The sequence below is a fragment of the Bos indicus x Bos taurus genome, chromosome 1 (genome assembly GCF_003369695.1).
Source record: "Bos indicus x Bos taurus breed Angus x Brahman F1 hybrid chromosome 1, Bos_hybrid_MaternalHap_v2.0, whole genome shotgun sequence".
In the NCBI taxonomy this organism is placed as follows: Eukaryota; Metazoa; Chordata; class Mammalia; order Artiodactyla; family Bovidae; genus Bos; species Bos indicus x Bos taurus.
Window position 1 is genome coordinate 115,492,534 of NC_040076.1, and position 13,978 is coordinate 115,506,511.

Sequence of the window (13,978 nt, forward strand, 5' to 3'; positions counted from 1 at the left end):
TTTGCATTTCCTTTTCTTGGAGATGGTCTTGATCCCTGTCTCCTGTACAATGTCACAAACCTCCAATCCATAGTTCATCAGGCACTCTATCAGATCTAGTCCCTTGAATCTATTTGTCACTTCTACTGTATAATGGTAAGGGATTTAATTTAGGTCATACCTGAATGGTCTAGTGGTTTTCCCTACTTTCTTCAATTTAAGCCTGAATTTTACAATAAGGAGTTCATGATCTGAGCCACAGTCAGCTCCCAGTCTTGTTTTAACTGACTCTATAGAGCTTCTCCATCTTTGGCTGCAAAGAATATAATCAATCTGGTTTCAGTGTTGATCATCTGATGAAGTCCATGTGTAGAGCCTTCTCTTTTGTTGTTGGAAGAGGGTGTTTGCTTTGACCAGTGAGTTCTCTTGGAAAAATTCTGTTGGCCTTTGCCCAGCTTCATTCTGTACTCCAAGGCCAGATTTGGTTGTTAGTCCAGGTGTTTCTTGACTTCCTACTTTTGCATTTCAGTCCCCTGTAATGAAAAGGACATCTTTTTTTTGGGGGGGGGGTGTTAGTTCTAAAAGGTCTTATAGGTCTTCATATAACCATTCAATTTCTGCTTCTTCAGCATTACTGTCTGGGGCATAGACTTGGATTAGTGTGATATTGAATGGTTTGCCTTAAAAGACGCTTGCTCCTTGGAAGAAAAGTTATGACCAATCTAGATAGCATATTAAAAAGCAGAGACATTACTTGACCAACAAAGATCCATCTAGTCAAGGTTGTGATTTTTCCAGTAGTCATGTAAGGATATGAGAGTTGGACTATAAAGAAAGCTGAGTAAAGAAGAATTGATGCTTTTGAACTGTGTTGTTGGAGAAGACTCTTGAGAGTCCCTTGGACTGCAAGGAGATCAAACCATCCTAAATGAAATCAGCCCTGAATGTTCATTGGGCGGACTGATGTTGAAGTTGAAGCTCCAATACTCTGGTCACCTGATGCGAAGAACTGACTCATTTGAAAAGACCCTGATGCTGGGAAAGATTGAAGGTGGGAGGAAAAAGGGATGACAGAGGATGAGATGGTTGGATTTCATCACTGACACAATGGACATGAGTTTGAATAAGTCCCAGAAGTTGGTGATGGACAGAGAAGCCTGGTGTGCTACAGTCCACGGGGTCACAAAGAGTGGGACATGACTGAGTGACTGAACTGAACTGAAGCAAGGAGAATGAGCAGTCAGTGCTCAGAATACGTGAAATCCCCAATGACTTTCAGGGAAGGGTTTTTAAAGGCAACATTAGTGGTGGGTTGCAGGGTGCCTGATAAGACTTTGGATCTTTTTTCTGATTGGTTGCTGGCTAAGGGAGATACTTGGATCAACATCATCAACCTTATGGTACCAACCAGTCTGAGGTTTATGTACTTGTGGTTAACAGTTTCCTAGTGTTGGAGTCTGGTGTCTGTAAAAACAATTTAGGAGGAACTTTCCCGGGGTCCATGGTCTAAGACTCTGTGCTCCCAACGCTGGGCACCCAGGTTCAGTATAGTCAGGGAACTAGAGCTTATGTGCTGTTTCTTAACCCTGGTGCAATCAAATAAATACACACATATTTTTAAAAAAGCAACTTAGAAATGTGTTTCAGACAGGGTTATCATGTTCTGGGAGGCATGTTATCATGTTCTATATCCCTGCTGTATGGCTGATCTATTTTCTAAAGTGTTACTAGTTTCTGGCCCAATAGCTATTCTTAGTTGCTACATGTTCACATTTTCCAAATCATTACCTTTTGAAAATTGGAGTATAACTGCTTTACAACATTGTGTTAATTTCTGTTGTAAAACTAAGTGAATCATCTATATGTATACATATATCCTCTCCCTCTTGAATTTCCCTACCACCCACCCTCATCTGACCCCTCTAGGACACTACAAGCTAAGTAGTGACCAAGCTAAGTTCCCTGTGCTATACAGGAGGTTCCCACAAGTGTATGTCAGTGCTATTCTCCCACTTTGTCTCACCCTTCCCTCCCTTCCTCTGTGTCCACGTGTGCATTCTCTATTCCTGCCCTGCTAACAAAGGTTCTCAAAGACCTTTATCAATATAATAGGCTTGGTAATAGATTGAACGGGATGATACAGTGTTGGTCTTGTGGGCTGGGGGGGAATTCACACATGAAAGGACTTTGTGCTGTGTTCTTTGTTGTGCATTTCTACCCCACCTGACAGAACTTTGCATTGATGCTTTCTCTTCTTCAGCAGAGAGCAGAGGAGTCATGATGGCAGTTGATAAAAATGAGTTTTATTTACAAAGTCATTTACTGACTTTCATGTACCCTGATGCTTATGGAGCACAATTAAGAGTCTCTAATTGGAATAAAAATCTGTTCTTAACAAAGAAAGAAAGAAAAAGTAATAAAAAGTAAAAGAAAGTAATAAAGTATTGTATGCCATTATGGACTTCATCTCTGGAGTACAAAAATTAACCTTGCAGATTAAACAACCAGATAAACTGAATAAAGGGGAAAAAAAGCTTACAATCATATCAATTTATGTAGCATCCATATTAGACAAAATTCAGCAATTATTTTCTTGTCCCAGTGAAACTTGAAGGAGAAGAGAATATACACACTGGTAAAAAGCAACTCCAAAGTACAGACCTAATATCAAACACTTAAATAGTAGACTTGATATCAAATAATTAAAATCTGAACACTGGAAAAAACAAAAAAAAATATCCTTTCTCGCCACTCTTTCTTTCCCTAACGTTATACTGGAGGTCCTCGGCAGTGCAATAAGACAAGAAAGATGTATAAAAAGTAAGCAGATTTTTAAGGATAATTATTCACAGATGGCAGGATTATCTACATAGAAAGTCATAAATATTTCATTGAGAAGTTTTAGAACTACTAAGCAAATTAAAACAAGGTATTGAGATATAAGATCTCTCTATATATAAAAGCAATTGCACTTCTATATTCCTGATATCAATAATAAGAAAATGAAAATTACAAATAAATTATTGCAATTTGTAACAGCCTTAAATACGAAATAAGAAGAAAAGAAGAAAGTGAAGTCGCTCAGTCATGTCTGACACTTTGTGACCCCATGGATGGTAGCCTGTCAGGCTCCTCTGTCCACGGGATTTTCCAGGCAAGAATACTGGAGTGTGTTGCTATTTCCTTCTCCAGAGGATCTTTCCAACACAGGGAATGAACCCCATTCTCCTGCACTGCAGGCTGACTCTTTACCATCTGAGCCACCAGGGAACCAGGGAATATGAAATCACTTCAGTTCAGTTCAGTCACTCAGTCGTGTACGACTCTTTGCGACCCCATGGATTACAGCATGTCAGGCCTCCATGTCCATCACCAACGCCCAGAGTTTACTCAAACTCATGCCCATTGAGTCAGAGATGCCATCCAACCATCTCATCCTCTGTTGTCCCCTTCTCTCCTGCCTTCAGTCTTTCCCAGCATCAGGGTCTTTTCAAATGAGTCAGTTCTTCGCATCAGGTGGCCAAAGTATTGGAGTTTCAGCTTCAGCATCAGTTCTTCCAATGAATATTCAGCACTGATTTCCTTTAGAATGGACTGGTTTGATCTCCTCACAGTCCAAGGGACTCTCAAAGGTCTTCTCCAACACCACAGTTCAAAAGTATCAATTCTTTGGTGCTCAGCTTTCTTTATAGTCCAGCTCTCACAGACTGCTGAAAAAGCTATAGCCTTGACTAGACAGATCTTTGTTGGTAAAGCAATGTCTCTGCTTTTTAATATGCCATCTAGATTGGTCATAACTTATCTTCCAAGGAGCAAGTGTCTTTTAATTTCATGGCTGCAGTTACCATCTGCAGTGATTTTGGAGCCCCCCAAAATAAAGTCTCTTTCTCTTTCCACTGTTTCCCATCTATTTGCCATGAAGTGATGGGACTGGATGCCATGATCTTAGTTTTCTGAATGTTGAGCTTTAAGTCAACTTTTCACTCTCCTTTTTCACTTTCATCAAGAGGCTCTTTAGTTATTCTTCGCTTTATGCCATATGGGTGGTGTCATCTGCATATCTGAGGTTATTGATATTTCTCCTGGCAATCTTGATTCCAGCTTGTGCTTCCTCCAGCCCAGTGTTTCTCATGATATACTCTGCATAGAAGTTAAATAAGCAGGGTGACAATATACAGCCTTGAAATACTCCTTTTCCTATTTGGAACCAGTGTGTTGTTCCATGTCCAGTTCTAACTGTCACTTCATGAGCTGCATACAGATTTTTCAAGAGGCGGGTCAGGTGATCTGGTATTCCCATCTCTTTCAGAATTTTCCACAATTTGTTGTGATCCACACAGTCAAAGGCTTTGGAGTAGTCAATAAAGCAGAAATAGATGTTTTTCTGGAACTCTCTTGATTTTTCAATGATCCAATGAATGTTTGCAATTTGATCTCTAGTTCCTCTGCCTTTTCTAAAACCAGTTTTTGAACATCTAGAATTTCACGGTTCATGTACTGTTGAAGCCTGGCTTGGAGAATTTTGAGCATTACTTTACTAGCATGTGAGATGAGTGCAATTGTGTGGTAGTTTGAGCATTTTTTGGCATTGCCTTTCTTTGGGACTGGAATGAAAACTGACCTTTCCCAGTCCTGTGGCCAGTGCTGAGTGTTCCGAATTTGCTGGCATATTGAATACAGCATTGTCACGGCATCATCTTTCAGGATTTTAAATAGATCAACCGGAATTCCATCACCTTCTCTAGCTTTGTTCGTAGAGATGCTTCTTAAGACCCACTTGTCTTCACAATCCAGGATGTCTGGCCTAGGTGAGTGATCATATCATTGTGATTATCTGGGTCAGTATCTTTTTTGTATAGTTCTTCTGTGTATTCTTGACACCTGTTCTCAATATCTTCTGCTTCTGGTATAATGTTCAAACTACCACACAATTACACTCATCTCACATGCTAGAACAGTAATGCTCAAAATCCTCCAAGCCAGGCTTCGACAGTACATGAACCAGGAACTTTCAGATGTTCAAGCTGGATTTAGAAAAGGCAGAGGAACCAGAGATCAAATTGCAAACATCGTTGGATCATAGAGAAAGCAAGAGAGTTCCAGAAAAACATGTACTTCTGCTTTATTGAGTACACCAAAGCCTTTGACTGTGTGGACCACAAAAAACTGTGGAAAATTCTTCAAAAGGTGGGAATACCAGACCATCTTATCTGCCTCCTGAGAAATCTGTATGTAGGTCAAGAAGCAACATGAACATGGACATGGAACAACAGACTGGTTTCAAATTAGGGAAGGAGTATGTCAAGGCTGTATATAGTCACCTTGCTTATCTAACTTACATGAGAGTACATCATGTGCAATGCCAGGCCAGATGAAGCACAAGCTGGAATCAAGATTGCCGGGAAAAATATCAATAACCTCAGATATTCAGATGACATTATCCTCATGGCAGAAAGTGAACAATAACTAAAGAGCCTCTTGATGAAAGTGAAAGAGAGTGAAAAAGTTGGCTTAAAAGCCAACATTCAGAAAACTAAGATCATGGAATCTTTTCCCATCACTTCATGGCAAATAGATGGGGAAACAATGGAAACAGTGACAGACTTTTTTTGGACCCCAAAATCACTGCAGATGGTAACTGCAGCCATGAAATTAAAGGATACTTGCTCCTTGGAAGAAAAGTTATGCCCAACCTAGACAGTATGTGAAAAAGCAGAGACATACTTGCCAAGAAAGGTCCATCTAGTCAAAGCTATGGTTTTTCTAGTAGTAATGGATATGAGATTTGGAGTATAAAGAAAGCTGAGTGCCGAGGAATTGATGCTTTTGAACTGTGGTGTTGGGGAAGACCCTTGAGTTCCTTGGACTGCAAGGAGATCCAGTCAGTGAAACGTAAAGGAAATCAGTCCTGAATATTCATTGGAAGGACCAATGCTGAAGCTCCAATACTTTGGCTGCCTGATGCAAAGAACTGACTCATTGGAAAAGACCCTGATGCTTGGAAAGAGTGAAGGCGGGAGAAGAAGGGGATGACAGAGGATAAGATGGTTGGATGGCATCACCAGTTCCATGGACATAAGTTTGAGTAAGCTCTGGCAGTTGGTGATGGACAGGGAAGCCTGGCATGTGGCAGTCCATGGGGGTCACAAAGAGTTGAACATGACTGAGTGACTGAGCTGAGGTAAAAATTTTAGAGAATATACATAAAAATAATACATAAATTATGCTTCTGGGCCACTGTTCTTGTCAGATTCATATCCATTCATTTATTTAGCAATGATTTTGCTTGTTTTATATAAACATCCTCAGCTAACTTTGCTGTTTTGGGCTCAATAGTTTTAGTGTACGAGCTTAGTTTCTTGGCAGCATGTGGAATCATCCAGGACCAGGGACGAACTCGTGTTCCCTGCATTGGCAGGCAGATTCTTAACCACTTGACCACCAGCGAAGGGAAATCCAATGACAGTGTTTGGGCTTCCCTGGTTGCTCAGGGTGAAGAATCTGCTTGACAATGTAGGAGATGGAGGTTCAATTCCTGGGTCAGGATAATCCCCTGGAGAAGGAAATGGCAACCCACTCCAGAATTTTTTCCTTGGAAACCCCATGGTCAGAGGAGTCTGGCAGGCTACCATCCATGGGGTCACAAGAGTCAGACATGACTTAGTGACTAAATAGCAACAGCAGCAACAACTTCATTCATGCTAGCAATAAATGGATCTTCTCCAAGGACCTGAAATCATGCTGAGTAAATCCTTTGTAATAAACTAGCACATATTTCTTCTAGCTGAAATAACATTTATCAAGCAAGGAAAATGAAAGGAATGTAAGAAACCTAGCCTTTTAAAAATGATAAAAATAACAGACTGGAGAAGGAAATGGCAACCCACTCCAGTACTCTTGCCTGGAAAATTCCATGGACAGAGGAGCCTTGTAGGCTACAGTCCATGGGGTTGCAAAGAGTTGGACATGACTGAGCAACTTCACTTCATTTCCCTGGCAGTCCAGTGGATAACACTCCACAATTTTAATGCAGGAGATGCGTGTTCGATCCCTGGTTGGGACTAAGGGAACTAAATCCCCCATGCCATGTGGCACGGCCTAAAAAAAAAAAGATAACAGAAAAAGAAAATAATATATTCTGAGAAACAAAAGTGAGTGAATCCACTCTGAGACTAATGTATAAAAACATTCATTGACAATAACAACAATTACATGCATGTAGATTTAGGAAGACTGATCTATAAAACACACATTCTTAATGTGAATTCTTTGCAGGCTTTTCCTACAACACTAGGGTTTACATTTTTTATATTGATCAGATTTTTACTACAGGTTTTCATGTAGCCAATTAATATACTGATTGATGCAGTGTAACCAACCTTAGTAAAAAGAAAAGAAAGTATTCCATGGAATGCACCCTCTATGTGGTTATGGACCACTTGAACTCCAGAGTTCTGAAGTTGAGTAACATACATGAGGCCATAATCTCTTAAGACATCATATTGACAAGTGGTGACATAAGTAAGTCAGAGGTAGACCACACAACTGGTGGTTATCAGCTAGTGAAGGTGAAGTGTCACATCTAGAATCCCTGGATATTTTTTAGCCAGCTCTGAACTACCATGAATTGGAGTCTTATAAATGTGACCTTTCTTAAACGTCTCAGAGAGCCAAGAACTCCAATTAAATTTGAACAGATTGCTTGCTTCCAGAGGAATGAGTTGTTTGGAAAGCATTGCTTTCTTAACTGATCTATCTGTAGTAATATATTCACTCCAGAATCTGACCATGAATGATTTCGACAGAACTGGTTAAGGTGCGTTTTCTCAATATGATGGTAAATCGAAATGAAAATTCTGAAGAACAGGATATATTAAAGATCAAACCCTGAGTTTGATCTTGACATTTGGATCGTCTAAGAGCTGAAAAATACTAGGATATGTTGATTGTATAAGTCATTTTAATGGAAAAAAAACACAATGCAAAAAAGGCATTCTTAAATTTAAAAATCCTTAAATATATAACATATTTACACAGTTGGTAAAAGAATAAAAATATTAATATCAAGTAAATTTTAGTAGTAGATGCCCATAAACTAAATATAAACTTAAATTTTCAAAACAAAAATAATCAGTACTCTCCTCATAAACCTTGTTAAAGTATCTTTTATTATAATATGAATTGCATACTTATGTAACCTGCAGGTGTTTGATCCTCTTTTTCATTTTTAAGACTCTTTTAAGTATCTAAGTATGTCATCAAACATTGTGATGGGAAGGAGATAGCTCTCATACTGAAGAGATGTTTGATCTTGGAAGATTATAAACAGTGTGAAACTTTTAATTTTTAATTTTTTTCAGCACTGCTCTATCTTTTCTAGGTCTAGTCCTTATCTTTCCAACAACAGTAAAATTTTATCATTTTCTTCTAGGCTAATTTTCCTGCAATGTGCTTCTGAGCACATTGCGACAAAATGATTATTCTACCCGTCATAAGACATGTATCTAGTAACCCATGTTTTTTTCTTTTTTGTTGCACAGTAATGTTTGGATAAATTAAAATTTTCAGACTTTCATAAGGTTGTTTTTCCAAACACTACCAACTTTGTCTTGGACATGCCTGAAGTGCTGGCCTATTTAAGAGAAGGCAAACTGATTATCACACTGAAAAATAGTATCGCTCACTCATCATTCAGAGTACTGACCAGGACTTCAGATACAATTTGGTAGTGGTAGTGTGCATCCAATTTTCAAGAGAAAACTTAATAACTACCCAATAAGAATGATGTTTCTTCTAAGTGTTTTTGTTTACATACTTTTTTTCAAAGTTAGGAAATTCTCTTCCATTCACCATTTCCTATTTGTTTTGTATTTATAGATGCTGAGTATTATCTGTAAACAGTTCACACTTATTAACATAACCATATGATTTCCTTCTTTAAATTGACTGCTGGGTCAAGCTCACTCATCAGAACTTCCAGGGTTTGATCTGGCTGATTGATGACCCAACTCTCTGGGAAATCCAAAGTGTACAAAGTACCAACAGTCAGAATTCATGTGTCCCATACAATATGCTGTTCCATTTGGGAAAACTGCATTTAAAAAGTCTATTTTTGCCTGGAAATTCCTGTGGGGTGTCCCCTTGGTGAGACAACTTCATGAAATTCTTATGAGAATAAAAGAAGCTTTAAATTAAGCTACATCCACTGTAATCCCTAGCAAATTTCAACAAGGGAATCAGTGCTTTCAGCCAGAGGATGGTACCATATGTCTTCAAAATGGAACGGTCTGTTAGCGACAAACATACTACTCTCACTGAGTACATAAGCTTCCTGCTTGTCAGTTTCTGTTACATGATTGAATATTGCAGTCTTCAAAAATATGACCCACTCTGATTTTGGTATTGTAAGAAGATCCCCAGATGCTTGGTTTGTGTTGGGCTGCTGCATGGAGAAGCAAACTTCCAGCAGTTTCTTGGTTTTCCTCCAAAAAATGTGCAGCTTCCATAACCGTGAGACTAGTGACCCACCAACAACCACAGAAAATCAACTACATTAAATCTCTTTTCCCACAGATGACGCCGCCACTGCAGATTGTTCCAGCTGTGTTAGTAAAGTTCAGGTTCGTTTTTGCCATAGCTTTATATTAACTTAAAAAAAAAAAGGATTAATAAAAATTTCCTGGCTTTTTTTTTGGTGTGGGAACCCGAACATGAGCTTGTTGGGAATAGAGGCAGATACAGCTGTCTCTTGTAGTCCACTGTTTCCCCGTGATAAAGAGCACAGCAAGTGTTAGCTAACATTGGACCATACTGGGAGAGCCCCTTCCTGTCTTTTTGGTCCTCCATCTGGGGTTAATGTTCTCCTGCCTGAAATCATCCTCTTTAAAATCCAAAGCGACAGTAGGCTGGGTAGTGAATTCTCTTTAATTTTATTTGTAAATATATGTCCTCATTTTGTCCTCAGATTAGAAAGATATATTCATATTAGTCTTTTCCTCCATATGCTTACATGTCTATTTTCATTTTGTATTTTCTTTTAATCTAGCTGTTCAGTATTACAATTTTTCTGGTCTGTCTTCCAATTTCTATATTGTATTGCAGTCAATATAATAACAAATATCTACATTGTAAAACCAAGAGTGAACGATGAACTTTGGATGATGATAATGTGTAAATATAAGTTCGTCAACTGAAACAAATGAATCACTCTGGGTGGAGATGTTGATAAGGAAGGTGGCTATGTATGTGTGGCAGAGGGTAGTCTGGAAATTTTTGTCTTCTTCTCAATTTTGCCATGAATCTAAAACCGCTCTACAAGTAATCTTAAAGTCTGTATTAAATGCTTAACTTTGAAGGTTAATATTTTTGTATATTTAAGTTTTATTTCTTTATTTTTTGAATAATCCATAATTTACAGCTTCTTCCATGAGCATATTTCTAAGTTTTAAAATATATTTTTATTTCTACTAAACAGATTCTACTAAGACATTTTTTCTAAGGATAATGATATCTGAATCTGGGTGATTTTTTCCCCCTGTAACTAGTTCTTACTTTCATCTTTGTCTATATACCTGCTTACCTTCAGCTTTCTATTGATTATTGAAATGAAAAATTAATTTTTGGAGTAAATTGAGACCTAGGATCAGGTTGCCTTCTCTCAGTGATGACCTATATTTGCTTCTAGTAAGATACATACACATATTATAGTATATTATAATATATAATATTCTGAATATATATTATGAATATACTCAGATTAAATAAAATACTTTGATTTCCTAATTATAGTTATTGCTGTAATTTATTGATTTTCTTTCTTAAAAATGCTTATATACTATACAGGAAATTATATCAGCATTTTGCAAAAGTATTAAAGTATAAAATTGTTCACCTCAGTGTTCCTCAAAATAAGTAAAGGAAAAAATACTGACATTGTATTTATAATTTAGAAGTAAGAATCAAAAATTTTAATAAAAGATAAAAGAAAACCTATTAAGTGAAAATGCTGGGCATCTTACCTGCTGGGTCACTCTTGCAGCTAAATTCCCTCTAGTACTGTCTCCAGAGATACCAATTCTTCCAGGATTTACACATCTTTCAAGAATTTGGGGGTGTAAAAAACATTTCAATGCAATGTACACATCTTCAAACTGAACTGGAAAATGGCACTGTGGGGCTAGTCTGTAGCTGTAGACAGAAAAACAATCACTGATTTATTTACCATTAAAAATTTTTAATTTAATTTTTATTTTCTATTGGGGTGCTCCAGGTGGTGCTAGTAGTAAAGGACCTGTCTGCCAATGCAGGAGACATAAGACACACAGGTTTGATCCCTGGGTCAGGAAGATCCCCAGAGAAGGGCAAGGCAACCCACTCAAGTATTCTTGCCTGGAGAATCACATGGACAGAGGAGCCTGGCTACAGTCCTTGGGGTTACAAAGACTCAGACATGACTAAAGTGACTTAGCACGCACATAGTTGATTTACGTATTAGTTTCAAGTGTATAGTAAAGTGGTTCAGTTGTACATATGTCCATTTTTTTTCAGATAATTTTGCCATATAGGTTATTACAAAAGAATATATAGAATATTGAGTAGAGTTCCCTGTACTATAACCATTGATTCTTAGTCATATACTAAACTAAGGCAGGCACTTCTGATCCACAATCAAAAGTAAAATTTTGTTTTTATCAACAGCATATTTGTTGAAAAATGTATTTTTCCTAATCATAAAATGTGACTGGCAATCTCTGAATATCATTTTTATAATAAAAATTTAGAGTTTGATCAATTTGGTTCAATTTTGGGGGAAAACTTTCTAGCTGCTATCTTTTGCTGCTGCTGCTGCTTCTAAGTCACTTCAGTTGTGTCCAACTCTGTGCGACCCCATAGATGGCAGCCCACCAGGCTCCCCTGTCCCTGGGATTCTCCAGGCAAGAATACTGGAGTGGGTTGCCATTTCCTTCTCCAGTGAATGAAAGTGAAAAGTGAAAGTGAAGTTGCTCAGGCGTGTCTGACTCTTCATGACCCCATGGACTGCAGCCTACCAGGCTCCTCTGTCCGTGGGATTTTCCAGGCAAGAGTACTGGAGTGGGTTGCCATTTCCTTCTCCATCTTTTGCTAGCAACAAATATTTACAGAATGACTAGTTTTGGTAATTCCCATACTATTTCTTAAAAAATCAGTCATTATTATTACTTGTTTCTCCACAGTTATTTTTCCAACTTTATAAAATTATTCAAATTTTACATAATCTTAATTGCATTAGTCCATTAGTTCTTTATTTTCTAAGCTTTAAGTAGCTTCTCACAGAGAGTATATTCTATAGAAAATTTAAACCTTTTTCTTACTCTTTCTAAAGAGTGCTCTAAAAAGGACTTTAAGATAGGTTGTGTCTTACCTTTCATAGTTAACATGGTAATAGTTGCTTTATTCAATGGATTACTATCTTCTAGCCACCATTCCAAGCACTGTAACAGGTATTATAACATTTAATCCCCATATAAATGATGAATTTTGCAAATTAGTAATATTTAGAGTTCTCATCCTTTAAAATATCACACAGTTTCCAATTTGCAGACTCTACATTCAATCCCAGTCCTCTGGCCCCAAAGTCCACCTCCTTAGTACCCTACTAATTATAGGGGAAAAAACCAGAGCCAGTAGTTAAGTTCCTGTTATTCTGTAGCCTTGAACAACTTTTTAACTTTCTGGTGTTTGTTCCTTTTTGAAATATGTGTATGTCTTTTTTCTCCAATGCTGGACTGGACGGCCTCTGGCATTAGGTTTCTCTATTTATAGTCAGTCTCATCAGGGGCATGGATTAATTTTTGCCATAAAAGACACTCTATATAGCTGACTGTATGTTGATATGTAAGGCACGGGGCCTAAAATCAAATGAACACAGCTCTGACTTGGTTGATGTGACAACTGTATCAATCTGTCTGCTGTCCATCTTGACAGAAGGTCATAGGTATAATAATCTGAAATAAAAGAAAATATAATGGATTACTAATAACAACTGAAAAATGGTACTGTTAAGAATAAAGTTTACTGGCAATGTTGTAAATTTCTTCCCTTTATTGTGAAATACTAACAAAAGGAAAAAAAAAAAAAAAAACTAACCCTAGTTTCATGTTGATCAATGCACATATTCACATCTCAATAGAATGTGAATCATTCTCTTTGGTGATCCTTTCATTTGCCCCTAATCAGCTTTCTTTTCCATTTGAGAAATTTTTCAATTGCCTAGTCCAAATTAGCTTTGTTTACCTGCCTTTAATGCAACTGACATGTAGTTAGAGACTGGGAATGCAAATATGTAGAGATATGTTCTCTGACTTTAAGGTGCTCACATCAATGAGGTATACAGGCACAGATACAGGTCAACAACAAAATTACAAAAGAAAATAAAATAGTGTGAGTGGGCAGCAGTGTTGAGATATAGGGGAGAAATCTCTCATTAAACCTCCCAAGGGTTCTGGGTAGAATTTAGAAAGGATTTTAGTAGACTAGAGACTACAAATTTGTATAAATATTTTCTATGAGAATGTGTGTGTGTGTCTCGGGAATTAGCACTCATATAAAGTACAAATCTAGCAAAATAGTTTGAGGAACAAAGCTTTCAGCATTTGGGCCCACTTGAAAGACAAATTAGCCATGGTAAAAAATTTTTACTTTAGAAACACACTATATCAACAGCAGTTAATAATACTGCCTATTCATTGTAATCTTTTAGTTGCTGCTAAGTCGCTTCAGTCGTGTCCGACTCTGTGCGACCCCATCGAGGGCAGCCCACCAGGCTCCCCACCCCTGGGATTCTCCAGGCAAGATCACTGGAGTGGGTTGCCATTTCCTTCTCCAATGCATGAAAGTGAAAAGTGAAAGCGAAGTCGCTCAGTCGTGTCCGACTCCTAGCGACCCCATGGACCGCAGCCTATTGGGCTCCTCCGTCCATGGGATTCTCCAGGCAAGAGCCCTGGAGTGGGGTGCCATTGCC

At 38.0% G+C, this 13,978-nt stretch overlaps 2 pseudogenes; both read right to left on the reverse strand.

The window, feature by feature from the left end:
• Window positions 1–7,169: 7,169 nt before the first annotated feature.
• On the reverse strand, window positions 7,170–8,832 carry LOC113898085 (annotated as a pseudogene).
• LOC113893501 lies at window positions 8,406–9,588 on the reverse strand (annotated as a pseudogene).
• Between the last annotated feature and the right edge of the window lie 4,390 nt (window positions 9,589–13,978).